Source organism: Tamandua tetradactyla, chromosome 1, assembly GCF_023851605.1.
Source record: "Tamandua tetradactyla isolate mTamTet1 chromosome 1, mTamTet1.pri, whole genome shotgun sequence".
NCBI lineage: Eukaryota > Metazoa > Chordata > Mammalia > Pilosa > Myrmecophagidae > Tamandua > Tamandua tetradactyla.
Genome location: NC_135327.1, coordinates 164,624,481 through 164,637,469, shown reverse-complemented (window position 1 = coordinate 164,637,469; position 12,989 = coordinate 164,624,481). Strand labels below are relative to the sequence as shown.

The window sequence follows — 12,989 nt, the reverse complement described above, 5'->3', positions numbered from 1 at the left end:
TGTCTCCCAGAAGAATGGATAAAAAAAAGTGTGGTATATACATACAATGGACTATTGTTCAGTCATAGAATGAATAAAGTTCTGACACGTGCTTCAGATGAACCTGAACACGGATGAACTTGAAGACATTATGCTGAGTGAATTAAGCTATATACAAAAGGACAAATATTGCATAAATCATATATATGAAATAAGCAGAATATGCAAATTCATTAAGTCAGAAATTAGAACACAGGCTTCCAGGGGCTAGTTTGATGTGGAAAATGGGGAGTTAATGTTTAATTTGTATGGAGTTTCAGTTTGGGGTGTTGGAAAAGTTTTGGTTATAGATGATGGTGATGGAGGCACAACTTTGTAAATGTAATTAACACTGATTTGTATATTTGAAAACGGATAAAATGGGAAGTTTTAGGTTATATATAAGTTATCACACAAAAAAATCATAGGTCTGTACAACACAGTGAACCCTACTGTAATCTATGGGCTATAGTTAATAGTATAATTATAATATTGTTACATTAATTATAACAAAGTAACACACTAATGTAAAATGTTAATAGGCAAAACTGTAGAGAGGGGTTGGGGAACTATATATGGAAACTACTTTCTGCAAGATTTTTCTGTAAACTTAAGATAGCTCTAATTACGAAAGAAAGAAAACAAGGCAATGAGGCAATAGAAATTAAATGCTTAAAAAAGAAACAGAACTCACAGCCTAAAAATTTGTAGTTTAAGTTTAAATCTATTTATGGGATTTTTGTTATTATTTATAAAATATACTTTTGATTTTTTCAAAATCTTTTGTGATAATCTTTTAAAGAAGCTAATGGCCCTAAATCATTTTTGGAAAATGGAAATTATGAAGTCAGAAAATTTAGAATTATGTTTTACTCATATAGCAAAATTTTAAAAGTCTGCTACATGTAGTTTATTAAGTTTTTAAAAACTTATCTCTACAATTCTGTGACAGTTATTCTTGAGTTATGTTGTGAATGATGTTTTAGATGAAATAATTTTGTCATGTTAATTTACTTTCTACTTATATATTCTATCAACTATTGAAATATTTCCATAAAATTTATAATAGAATTATCCCATGTAATCTAACTGAATTTATACTTGTGAGTGCTTTTTTATTTGTCATTTGTAACAAAGAACAAGGAGCCTTGATAAAAGGATTATTGTAAAATAAAAGAAATTTTTATGACAAAATAAGAGTAGGGGGCGGTGTACCAATGGCTCAGTGGCAGAATTCTTGCCTGCTATGCTTGAGGTCTCAAGCATAGCAGGCTCCTGGGTTCGATTCCTGGAGCCTGCCCATGTAAAAAAACGAAAACAAAAACAAAATAATAATAATAATAAATAAAAGAGTAGGGACCTGAGGAGAGAAGATTAAATCAAAGAATGAACATTTCTAAAGAAGAAAATTCTGTATGAACAATTAAAAATTCTTATCTTGGTTAAAATTTCTGTGAGCTGTGAATCATTTGTTTGAAGGATTTAAGAAAAGCAAACAAACGACAAAGATTTAACTCAATAAGCTAGTTGCTGAAAGGAAAACACACACATACATACACCAAGGTAAACTGAATTGCTGAAATGTAATACCATGTGAGAAATGCATGCTATGTAAAAACATTCTATATGGTAAAATTATCCCAAGAGTATATAAATACGCTGCAGTCATTGTGCTGAACTGGTATAAAATTAATTTTATTGCACTACTGTAAATTAAAATGAAATTTTAAAACAAATAATGTAATCTCAAATTGACATTTTTATCTTAATCTTCCACAGAAAAGGGGGAAAAAATAAAGAGAATAATAAAGCAAGCTTACTATTCCTACATATATAAATATTAAAAAACTAAAATAGTAAATATTTACATTTTTAACCATGTAAAAGTAGGCTAACATCTGATGAGCTATAATTGGGATAATTCTTTCCCATGTAAGTACCTAAAAAGTAACATACAAGAAGAGCATGGACTATTTGAAAAACATTTTAATTTACTGTAAATCTAAAGAAGCCAAAAATAAGTCTGACACAGGATCAGGTAAAAAAAAAAAAAAAAAAAAAAACTAGAGATTGCCCAGTATCTTCCATAAGCAAAACTAGTCTTAAACAGTTATAAAAATATTCCACTTAGGGAATACAAGTTCTAATGATATACAAAAAGAAAAGAACAACCAATGAATCTTAGGAGACATCATGGTATGTCATCAATAATTGGCAGTGTCAGTTCTTCTTCATGGGTGTGGTGTGGCCTGCCATCAAATCCAGGTTTTAACCATAACCTCAGCTATCAGCTTCAATGCACCTCATTTGGCATATAGCCTGTCTATTTGCCCAGCCCACCACACTTCCTTCTGGCTTAAAGCAAAAATTGGGGATTTCAACAGGTGGAGCTTAGTTTTAACCCAGTTTTCTATAATTCTGTTCCAAAGATTCCTCATCTACCATTGGCTTCATTTACACTTCCACAAACCACAATTTCTCTACCACTTAGTTCAGATAACTGGGCCTCTGTTTTGTCTCTAACTTTTAGTTTCAGTCTCAGTTTTCTGCCTATCCCCCAATTCCATCATTAAGATGAAAGGTATTTTTTTTTAAATTTCAGTTTTTGGATTTGAAATTTTGTACAGAAACATCCTTTTAACGGTTGGAAGTCTTATTGTGGACCAGCCTCCCAGATAACAATTGCATTTAGATGTCAGAATATCACACATCTCAAGTGTCCATTATTATGTTCTTTTCATCCATTGATACCCCATTTTTAAATCTTGGACTTCTAGTGTCCACTTTTACCTGAACCATGACTGGATGTTGCTTTTACCTATGGATTCTATCCACTAACCGCTCTGCTTCCATTCTTAGTGACTTCTCATCAAATCCAAGTAACTGCTATATACAAATTACCTATAAAAAATGAAAATATATTAAAACTACCAAAATGTTTAAATTGCAACCAGTATACCAGCAGGAAGATATTTCTCCATAAGATATAGAATAGCTCCACTATTAGAAAGAAAAACCAGGATCTGACATGGGTAGGTGGTGAGTGAATAGCAAGCTGGGTGGTCCAAAATCAAACAAAACTTCAAATATAAGTAATGGCTATAGGATATGGTTTCTCTTCTTTTTAGAACAAAGTAATGTGAATCCATGAGGAACACCTGAAGAAATGCAACACATCTAATAAATTTCATCAAGGGCCTTACACTAAAGAATAGTCTTTATATAGATGTACTGAAGAAAGAAATGTTAGTTATGGAGGGGTTCTGACACCATCAACTGGGCCTTTAACCACCAATCACAAACATGGATCATTAAGGAGCCTCATTTCTTACTATAAAGTTTTATTTATATTTGTACATCTAATATGTACATGTTCATATATAGCAGTAGTTCTTAACCGGGGTGATTTTGTCCCTCAGAGGATCTTTGGCAATGTCTGGGTACATTTCTGGTTGTCATAGCTGGGGGGGGTACTATAGACATCAAGTGGGTAGAGGTCAAGGATTCTGCTAAACATCCTACAACACACAATAAAATATTATCCAGACCAAAATATTAATACTGCTGAGACACAGAAACTCTGATATGTAAGTAACAAAGTTTACATACAGGCAGCCCTCACTTTGCACAGTACCATATCAGCTGAGATTTGATCTTGGTGTAGATTGAGGACACAGTTCCAATATGCCTGACATTCAGTTTACATGATACCATGCAAAGCAAGGACTCCCTTTATTTAGTTGTCAGTTAAAGTTGAACTATCTATGAAATAATAGAAAGAAAGAAATAAAAATTTTAGAGATCTTTTCTTTAGCCTAGTGTTCCGAAAGCAAAGTATTTATATTCATGATACTTGCAACTGGACTTGTATATCTTCTTTTCAAAATCTATCTGTTCCTCACTATTTTTTCTATTAATAGAACTAACACTATCATTTTCTTTTCCTTTCCTTTAAGCCCCCTGTTCTAGTTTTGCTAGCTGCCAGAATGCAATATACCAGAAATGGAATGGCTTTTAAAAAGGGGAATTTAATAAGTTGCTAGTTTACAGTTCTAAGGTCAACAAAATGTCCCAATTAAAACAAGTCTATAGAAATGTCCAATCTAAGACATCCAGGGAAAGTTACCTTGGTTCAAGAAGGCCAATGAACTTCAGGGTTTTTCTCTCAAGTGGAAGGGCACATGGCGAGCACAGTCAGTTTCTCTCTCATCTGGAAGGACACATGGCAAACACAGTGTCTCCAAAATGTTTCCTCTTTTGTAGGACTCCAGTAAACCAATCAAGATCCACCCAAATGGGTGGAGACATATTGTCACCTAATCCAGTTTAACAACCACTCTTGACTAAATCATATCATCCAGGGAGATGATCTGACTACAGTTTCAAACATACAATATTGAATAGGGATTATTCTATTGTTATGAAATGGAATTTTGATTAAAACATGGCTTTTCTAGGGGGCATACATCCAGGCAAACCAGCACATTCCACCCTCTGGACCCTAAAAAAGACATGTTTTCCGCATATACAAAATACATTCATTCCATAACAGTATCAGAGAACCTTAAACCATTTCAGTAGCAATATACATGAATTACAAAGTTAAAAATGTACAAATTCCTATCAAAGTTAGTTATCCAATAAATCCTCAAATCCAGTTAACTCTATTCCTACTAAATTTAACACATGCATCTCCTCATTCATATTCTCAATGTCACATGCCTAAGTCATATCTTCCGTTGACAAAGAATAACCATCATATAATCCACTTTGAACAATAAATAAAAACTATTTACTAATAAACAAATTACTTTTCTTAAAGCACAATTCTTATCCTGCAATATCTTGATCAAAAACCTAATACTTCCTCATTGTCTATTCAATAACCTGATCCCAATGCGCTCCTCTAGTGTCATTTCTCAACACTCACCTACATGACTAAGGTCCTGCCAAAGCAGGATTACTATACCTCATCACATGGTTACACCCTGTTCTTTCCAATGTCAATGCCTTCCCCCACACTGCTTACTCAACTTGAAACCTCTTCCCTAACTCATCTTACACATCTTGCTACCTGTCTTTCAAGCATAGTCAACTTTAATGATGGCTTTTCTGCAAAGTATTTCTTTGTGTCCTTGAGAGTCAGAGAACTTTTAAGACAATTTTTATTTTTAAATTTCATTTGTAGGTAATGATTCCCAAATGTCAGTCCACAAACATACTGTCGGTGACAAATTTTTCTCATGTCCATGATAAACTGAGATAAGGAATGCTGTAATGAACTTTTTATAAAGGTAAATTTATTTAGTTTAAGCAATTTTCTTTTTCTGATAATGTCTATCCTAATTTTTAGTATTAAAATACAGTGTATTTTAATGAAATTTTGTTAAAAGAAATAATGGCTAAAATCCTTACTTAGCATAAATAAGAGCTGTTAAACTTTAGGTTTGTCATATCAATTTTCAAGGTAAATTTTATTGATCTGTAAAATCCAAAAGTCTGCATATCACATTTATCTTATATTACTAGGTGTTCAAGTTGTTTTGTTTTCCTTTTTTAAAATCAGGTTTCCCTTATGAACCTGAGGCAGCTATTATTACTCCATGAGATCATTTGCAATGGTACTATATAAACTATGAAGCAGACAGATGTTTGCATCTCATAATCTCTCATAGTTAACTTGATGGTTAACCATGGTAGCCATTGTGATATGTCAACCAGATCTCCTTTCCAGAAAATACTTGTTACCTCAGCTGCTGGGAGTGCTGTTGACAGACTGGCTTCAGCTGCCAGTCCCTTCAGATTGCCCTGACTATACACAGCCACTTTGCCTAAGTTATGGCCCTTCCTTCACAGCTCACATCCAATGACTAACTGATACCATTTTTGGAACTCCCTGAAGGAATATTCCATTCTAGAGCTCTAATGGTATCAGCCAACACTGTTGCCGTGTCTGCATCACAGTTTTATTTCTCGTTCTGCCTACTTCTGCTTCTTTCCCCTCCATTCAACAGGTACAGATCCTCTGAACACTCCTATAAGCTCTGGAACACTAATCACGGACATTCTTATAAACTCCTAAACAGTAAACTGCATTTCAAAGTTGGCTCCCTTTAAAATCCAAACTGCTTCATTAATGCTTTGAAAACCAAAATTATATTTTTAAACTTTGCATTCTGCCAAGAGCCTAACATTGTTTCTTGAATATAGTAGATATTGAAACAATAAGAGAGGTTACTAAGGAGGACCTTTTTGCTTGAACTTATAATTCTCCTTAGGAAGAAAAAGAAAGATTAAACAGATACGGAATAAACTCACTATTCTTCTTTCACTGTTAGTATATCATAACAATTTTACTTCAGCATTAGTAACAGTTATATAAGCTGGCATGAGAAATGAAATTCAAAATGTCAAAATTACATGTCATCCACTTAGAAAAGTTCATGGATCTCTGAAAACCAAAAGGCTCTGGTACACAAAATGGAAATGATTAGAAGAATGGGTGGCTCACTCAAACTTTACATGAACCAGAAATGAGGGAAACCTGAGGAGCATAATGGGCAATCTCCTTAGTGAACCACCAACAGGATGAACCAGCTCCTTTTCTGGTTCTGGGGTTACTCCTCTTAAAAATCAAACTCCAGGGAAGAATTGTTTGGTTGGCCTGGCTTGGGTCACTTACCTACCTTGTAATCAAAAGATGACAACACACCCGGATGGACAGTTCCGCCAGTACTACATACAAAAGGAGAAGATGTAGCTTCTTAAATGACAACTGAAGAGCTATACTAAAAAAGTGTCTGTGCATTTGTACAGTACACACTGATAATCTTGCTGCCTTACACTGGTCTATCAGATTATATAAGCAAAGAGCATCAAGAAACTCTTAGCCCCATATGAATCAAGGATGAGTTGTAGTAGTCATTATCCAATAAATATAGCCAAAATGTCCTAGTTTCACATATGTAGGAATGCTAAATAAATGGAAATTTAAGGCCTACCTTATCTAAAGCAAATCTATGAAAGTTAAGTGAGAGCAGGTTACTCTGAGTTTTTGAGATCATTGCTCAAATTGCTTTTTTTCAATAATAGAAATTTGATAATATGGTATTTGTTTTACTATAATAATGTAAAATTTACATTATATATGATTTTGGATGGATTAAATGGTTACTTATTTTTTATTCTTCTAAAGTTTACCCTAATATTACTTTTTTAAAACTGAATTTATTTACATACTTTTTTGATAGGGTTAACAGATAAACTATAGCTTCAATTAAATATAAATTTCAATTAAAATAGAATTTCTGATAAAAATACATATAATTTTTTAGTATAAGCATTCCCAAACTATTACACTGGACATATTTATACAAAAAAAGTATTCATTATTTATCTGAAACTCAAATTTAACTGGGCATCGTTTTCCCCCCTAAATTTAGAAATCCTACTTTATGGTGTATCACTGATGCTTTTGCCTATCACCCTCCCTACTGCTGGTAATCACACCTCTCTTTTCCTTCAGAAAACCATCTTTCCCACTATTAGCTCAAGTGTTATGGGTGGAACTGACCCCATTTCCCCAGATACACATCCAAGCTTTACCAATTGGAATACTGAAAACACCACGCTACAGTGACTGGCTTAATAACAGGCAACATGATCCAGGTCAAGGCAACGAGAGCCAGACCTAATATTTTTACTCTAGATGTGAGAAATTGAGAGTTGTATGTTTTCTGTGTTTTTGCTGTTGTTGCTTTTAAATCATTGTGAAACTGGTAGGTTATAATTTCCTGGAGTTGTAAGGTCTGGTATACGGAAAGAGCCTAAGAATCATAGCCAACACAGAATAAATCTGAAAAATGGAGAATGGAAGGCGGAGTTCTTATGACATATTGAGCCCTGAATCCAGCTACGCCTGATGAGGTCTACCTTGAACTTTCAGTTCTGAGAGCCAATAGATCCAATTCACTTTTTTTTTTTTTACATAAACTATTTACACTTAGATTTCTGCCTCCTGAAGGTAAAAGTCCCTTCTACCAAAAAAAATATATGTATGTTGAGGCAGAAAAGGCATACACAATAAAATTAATAAAGAGAAAATCAGAACCAAGTAAAAAAGAATAAAGTAAATAAACCAACCCTAAAAATGATCATAGTTCAATGTCTCCAATGTATATGTACACTACTGAGAGTTTATGAGATGATTTTCTGTAGTATACCAATAATAATTCTTAATAGTTTAATATTTATTTTAATGTGAATTAAAAACATAGCTAGCTATCAAATCTAAGTGTTCTTTAAGTTATTTTTGATAAAGAAAAAATGATATTAATAAAATTATAATTTAAATTATTATTCTGGAAAAAAATGCAAACTTTGTGAAAGTAAAATGTCTGAAATCCAAACAGTTTTCAGGTAGTCAATGTGAGTAAACATCAAATTTTGCTCTGAATATCCTAAAAGTAGGAGTAAAGGAAGGGTGGGAGAAGAAATACATTATTTTAAAGCTATCATCAGAGAAAAGGAATAGTATCAATGTTTCTGGAAAGCCTATTCTCTGTAACTAAATTTCAAAAGAAATTTCTCAACTAGTACTTTTATAGAGAGAGACTAACTTACATTAATTAATGAAAATATTCTCAACAATAGGTATAGAGCCAATATAAAACTTAACTCTTTTTTTTAATAACAATTTTCTATAAAAGTCAAAAACTTAAAAAATTTAATACTGCCTTTAGTTCTATGAGAAGCCAAGGATATAATTTAATGCAAAAATAAAACTTAGGTTGCCCACGGATTTATATGGAGAGCATTTTCATTGAAAACGTCCCTAAATCCCATGTGTCTAATTGTTCTGTGAGTAGCTGAATAGCAAACTATTAGGATTTAAAATGTGTGCCCTGGTTTTAGAGTACTGCTGTTCTCTATTGCTTGAGGACAGATTCACATGCTTTGAAAATCAAGAGAACAGAAGTCAACTATTGCTGATGATCTAAGGAAAAGGCTTTTTACAATTCAAAGAGTTCTATACAACTACAATTAAATGCCTTCTCATAACAGGTAAGATATAAAGATGACGTCCCTTAGAACAGAATATAAATTATTTAACTATCCACGTTAAGAGAACTTTTCAATTGGAAGTTATAAAAATAGAAGTTGGAGAGTATAGAATCTAAATGTTGAAGAAAGAACAAGTAATCTAATGAACAAAAGCAAGAGGCAAATGACAGAAAGTTCAGAAAGATTTGGCACTATGAAGCATATATTTGGAAGGAAATTAAAATAGCCTAAGGAAAAATGATAATAAATTAAACCTATAATAGGAACATATCTGCAAAATAAACCCCCTTGGGACAATGTTTTGCTAAGCAAGCAGGGAGAATATATCATTTCCCATTTTTAGGTATAAAATAGTTTTAGTCATAACCTTGGTTTAAATAGACACTTCTAAAGCCTAAGATAAAGAAAAGTCCTGCACTGTTTCAGTAGTGAGTTAGTTGAAGAAATGCTGGCTACGGAAAAATGGACCACAAAAAACAGCAATACCTTTAAGTCTTAGCTCCTGCTAATTTTTGAACATTCAAAAGCTATTTTTTCTTTTCCTAGATATCTGCTTCATAAAGGATTAATTTTGGAAAATACATTTTCATTAGCAGCTAATATTACTTCTGAGAAAACTGAAAGGGGAACTAAGGACAAACCATGAGAAATACCTTTCTCATATACACTTCACACAGAACTCAGATAACCAGTACTGTCATATATGTCAAGAAAAGTGATTTCTCCATCTTATGATTGCATTTTAAACCTTTGACTTGCAAAAATTCCGAGCATATAGTTCATTGTATACTGTTAATTTCTTTCATCTTTATTAACAAGGCCCTCTTCCCGGTCCCTACTGCAACCTGCTTAGAAAACAAGATTGTCCTATATAGATACCTTCTCTTAGCCAGCACCTTTCTAGACTCTCAGTGACAATTCATTTTATCACTTATAATTTTGTTAATTCAAAAGAAATAAGCAGGAAAACTTCCAGAAACATATTGTATGTATATATAAATGTATTCACTTTTCCTTGAGAAGTTGACAAATTTTTTGATTAAAATGTATTTTGAATGATGAATAAAATTTCAAAATAAGTAGCTTCTAAGCCTTTAGCGTTGCATATTTCATAACAGAAAGATATTTAGACAGACCTTTTTAATATCATGTAATTCCTGGACAATCAAGTACTATCACTGAATATATTCCTAGTGTTAAGAGTCATTACCATTTTAAAAATAAAGTTACTTTGCTTATGAATTTTTTATGTATTAGGAGTGCCAATGAAAGGAAAAAAGATGGGAAAGGAAGCTAATACACAGCAAAAAATCTTCCAGTGAAGGTTAGGAAAATTTCTGACGGAACACTCCTGGCTATGGAAGGTGACTTGGCATTTATATTCCAGTGGGTGAGAACAGAACTCTCAGGCATGATTCAAATATTTAGCATCGAGAGACACAAGATCTTTTTTTTTTTTTTTTTAGTAGAAAAGGAATAGAAAGGAATAAGGAATCTGGAATAATTTCTTAGAGTTCTAAACAATTCTTCCTTTGTCTATCTCTCCCTCTCTTTTAGCTTCGTCTATTGTTAATCCATAACTATTCATCGAGAACCTGTGCTAGGCAGTGGGGGATCATATACATAAAAATACACATATATGGAAATATATACATGAAAAAAAATACAGGATCCATTCCCTTAAAGTCTAAGAAGGAAACAAAAAAAGTACAAATAAGTTTAATTCATTTTAAGCCATAATGGAATTACACACAGGCTACAATGTGGGCACAGAGGAAGAAGGAGCAACTTACCTGGGAAATCCAGAGAAGGCTTCATAAGAGGTAAAATTTGGCCTGATTATTTAAGGAAAATTATATTAAGGAAAAGCTCACTAGACAGACAAAATTAGCAAGACAGGAGAGAGGACATTCTAAGCCTAGAGAATATGGTATGAGAAAATGTGATTAGGTAACTAAAAGCACTAATGGATCCTAGAGTTTGAGGGGATGGAGTAAGGAGTAAGAGAGGAGTTACTATAGAATGAGGCTGAAAAATTCAGAAAGGGTAGATTTTGAATGGTTTTATATGTAAAGATAAGGAGTTTAAATCTTATGCAGTAAGGAATAAGGAATCTCTGAAGAATTCTTTTGTTAAAAAAGGTAACATGATCAGATTCTCATTTGCATTTTTGCAAAAGGTACAAAATGAATTGGGGCAGTGAGATTAAAAACAGGGAGACTAGTATGGAGGTCAAGGATGGCCTGATTTAGGGTATAAGACAAAGAGTTGAGGCAAAATGATGGAACTCTGGGTGAAATCCATGTTTAAGATGCAGAGCCCGTAAAGAATACTTAAAAGTGAGTGGTCTTATAGGTCAGAGAGATAAACACCATAATGGTTGATTGACAGTAGAGAGCTTGCAAAGGAAAAAAAAAACATGTTAGGTGTTAAATGTTAGATGTCACATAACTAGAGTTGAATTATGTTTTCAGGGATTTAGTAATTATTAAGTCACTGGTGACCTTAGTTATTGAAATGGTGGGGATGGAAACTAGTTTATATTGTTTGATGAGTGGCAGGAAAAGTAAAAAATGGAGACAATGAGTATAGGCTATTCCTTTTAGAAGTCTGGTTGTGATGAGAAGAAATCCAAGTTAGTAGTTAAAGAATAAAGCTGACATTCAGCTAAACAGAAATGTCAGAAATACTTGGGCATATTTATATTTTGATTGGAAAGAGCCAATGGAGAAAGAAAGATTAAAAATATTGCAAAGAAGGTGAGTAATTAATTGTTGGGGCAAGCTTAAAGAGACAGAAACCATCTTGGGAAGGGCAAAGAGCATAGGGATGCCAAACCTAATGGGTACTTGAGTTACCTTCATTGTCACTTGCAGAATTCAAAGAGCTGTCAAAGGATCACTGAATCCCATGTGTGGGGAGAGTGCTAGCCACGGTAGGATAGAGAAGACTATGAATTCATAGTCATTCATAGTCATAGAAGACTATGAATGTCTGGAAACTGTCTAGAAATCAATTCAATACTGGGAATGAATAGAAACTGGTGGTATATGCAGCTTCAGGTACAATGGAAAAATTCTGGTTCAAAAGGCAGAACCTAGTATTTGAGGACATAATGATTCAGAATTATAAGATCACTGTAAGAGAACTAAACATGAAATAACGGAATGTTTAGAGTGAGGGCACGGAGAAATGGGAATTACTTGGAAATCTAGGAAAACAGCATAAGAGAAGTACTTTAACCGGCAGAAGGAATCTATTCTTTTAGACCAATATTCCATAGATGCAAAATCATGATCAAGTAGGGCTTATCCCATAAATGCAAGGCTATTTCAACATTCAAAATCATCAGTGAGTATAATTTACCATATTATCAGACTAAAAAGTAGAAACCATTTGATCATATTTAATGGGTACAGAAAGAACATTTGACAATTTTTTCATCCATTCATGAGGAAAAACTCTCAGCAAAGTGGAGATAAAAGAAAACTTCCTCAATTTGATAAACAGCATCTAAGATCATACTTAATGAGCAAAAATCAAAGAAATAGAAAACAGGAAAGAAATAAAATCAATGAACTCAGAGATGGTTTCTTCAAAGGGCAATGAATTAATGGTAAAAATTGTTTTGCTATTCCTAAAATATTAAGAAAACACCTTTTAATGCACATTATGCAATTAAATACACTCCATAATTTGAAAATTTATCCAAAGGTCTAGTTATAGGCTAATTTGACATTTATACTGTGACTTATTTTAATAGGTAAAGTTGAAAGACACTTAACAAAAAATATATAGATACAAATAGAAGCATTAGTTGTGCTTACCTGACCATAATACGGAGTTGGAAAACAATGAATTAGTCAAAATTTTGATAGGAAATTTCTTAAACTAAGAAGTGTTTCATT

The 12,989-nt window shown here is 33.0% G+C and overlaps 1 protein-coding gene across 4 annotated transcripts in view; it reads right to left on the bottom strand.

Moving 5' to 3' along the window:
- The window catches only part of LOC143650462 (hyaluronidase-4-like), a 137,933-nt gene that overhangs the window by 114,966 nt on the left and 9,978 nt on the right, over positions 1-12,989 (bottom strand). Inside the window, exons 2-3 of one of the 4 annotated variants that reach the window (XM_077121385.1) lie at positions 4,145-4,228; positions 2,809-2,919 (exon numbers count right to left, since the gene is read on the bottom strand). The exons of 2 other annotated variants lie outside the window; for them this stretch is intronic. The gene's annotated coding sequence lies outside the window, so the exon portion shown is untranslated. The remainder of the gene's footprint in view (positions 1-2,808; positions 2,920-4,144; positions 4,229-12,989) is intronic. One more of the 4 variants, XM_077121551.1, reaches the window with a different exon arrangement.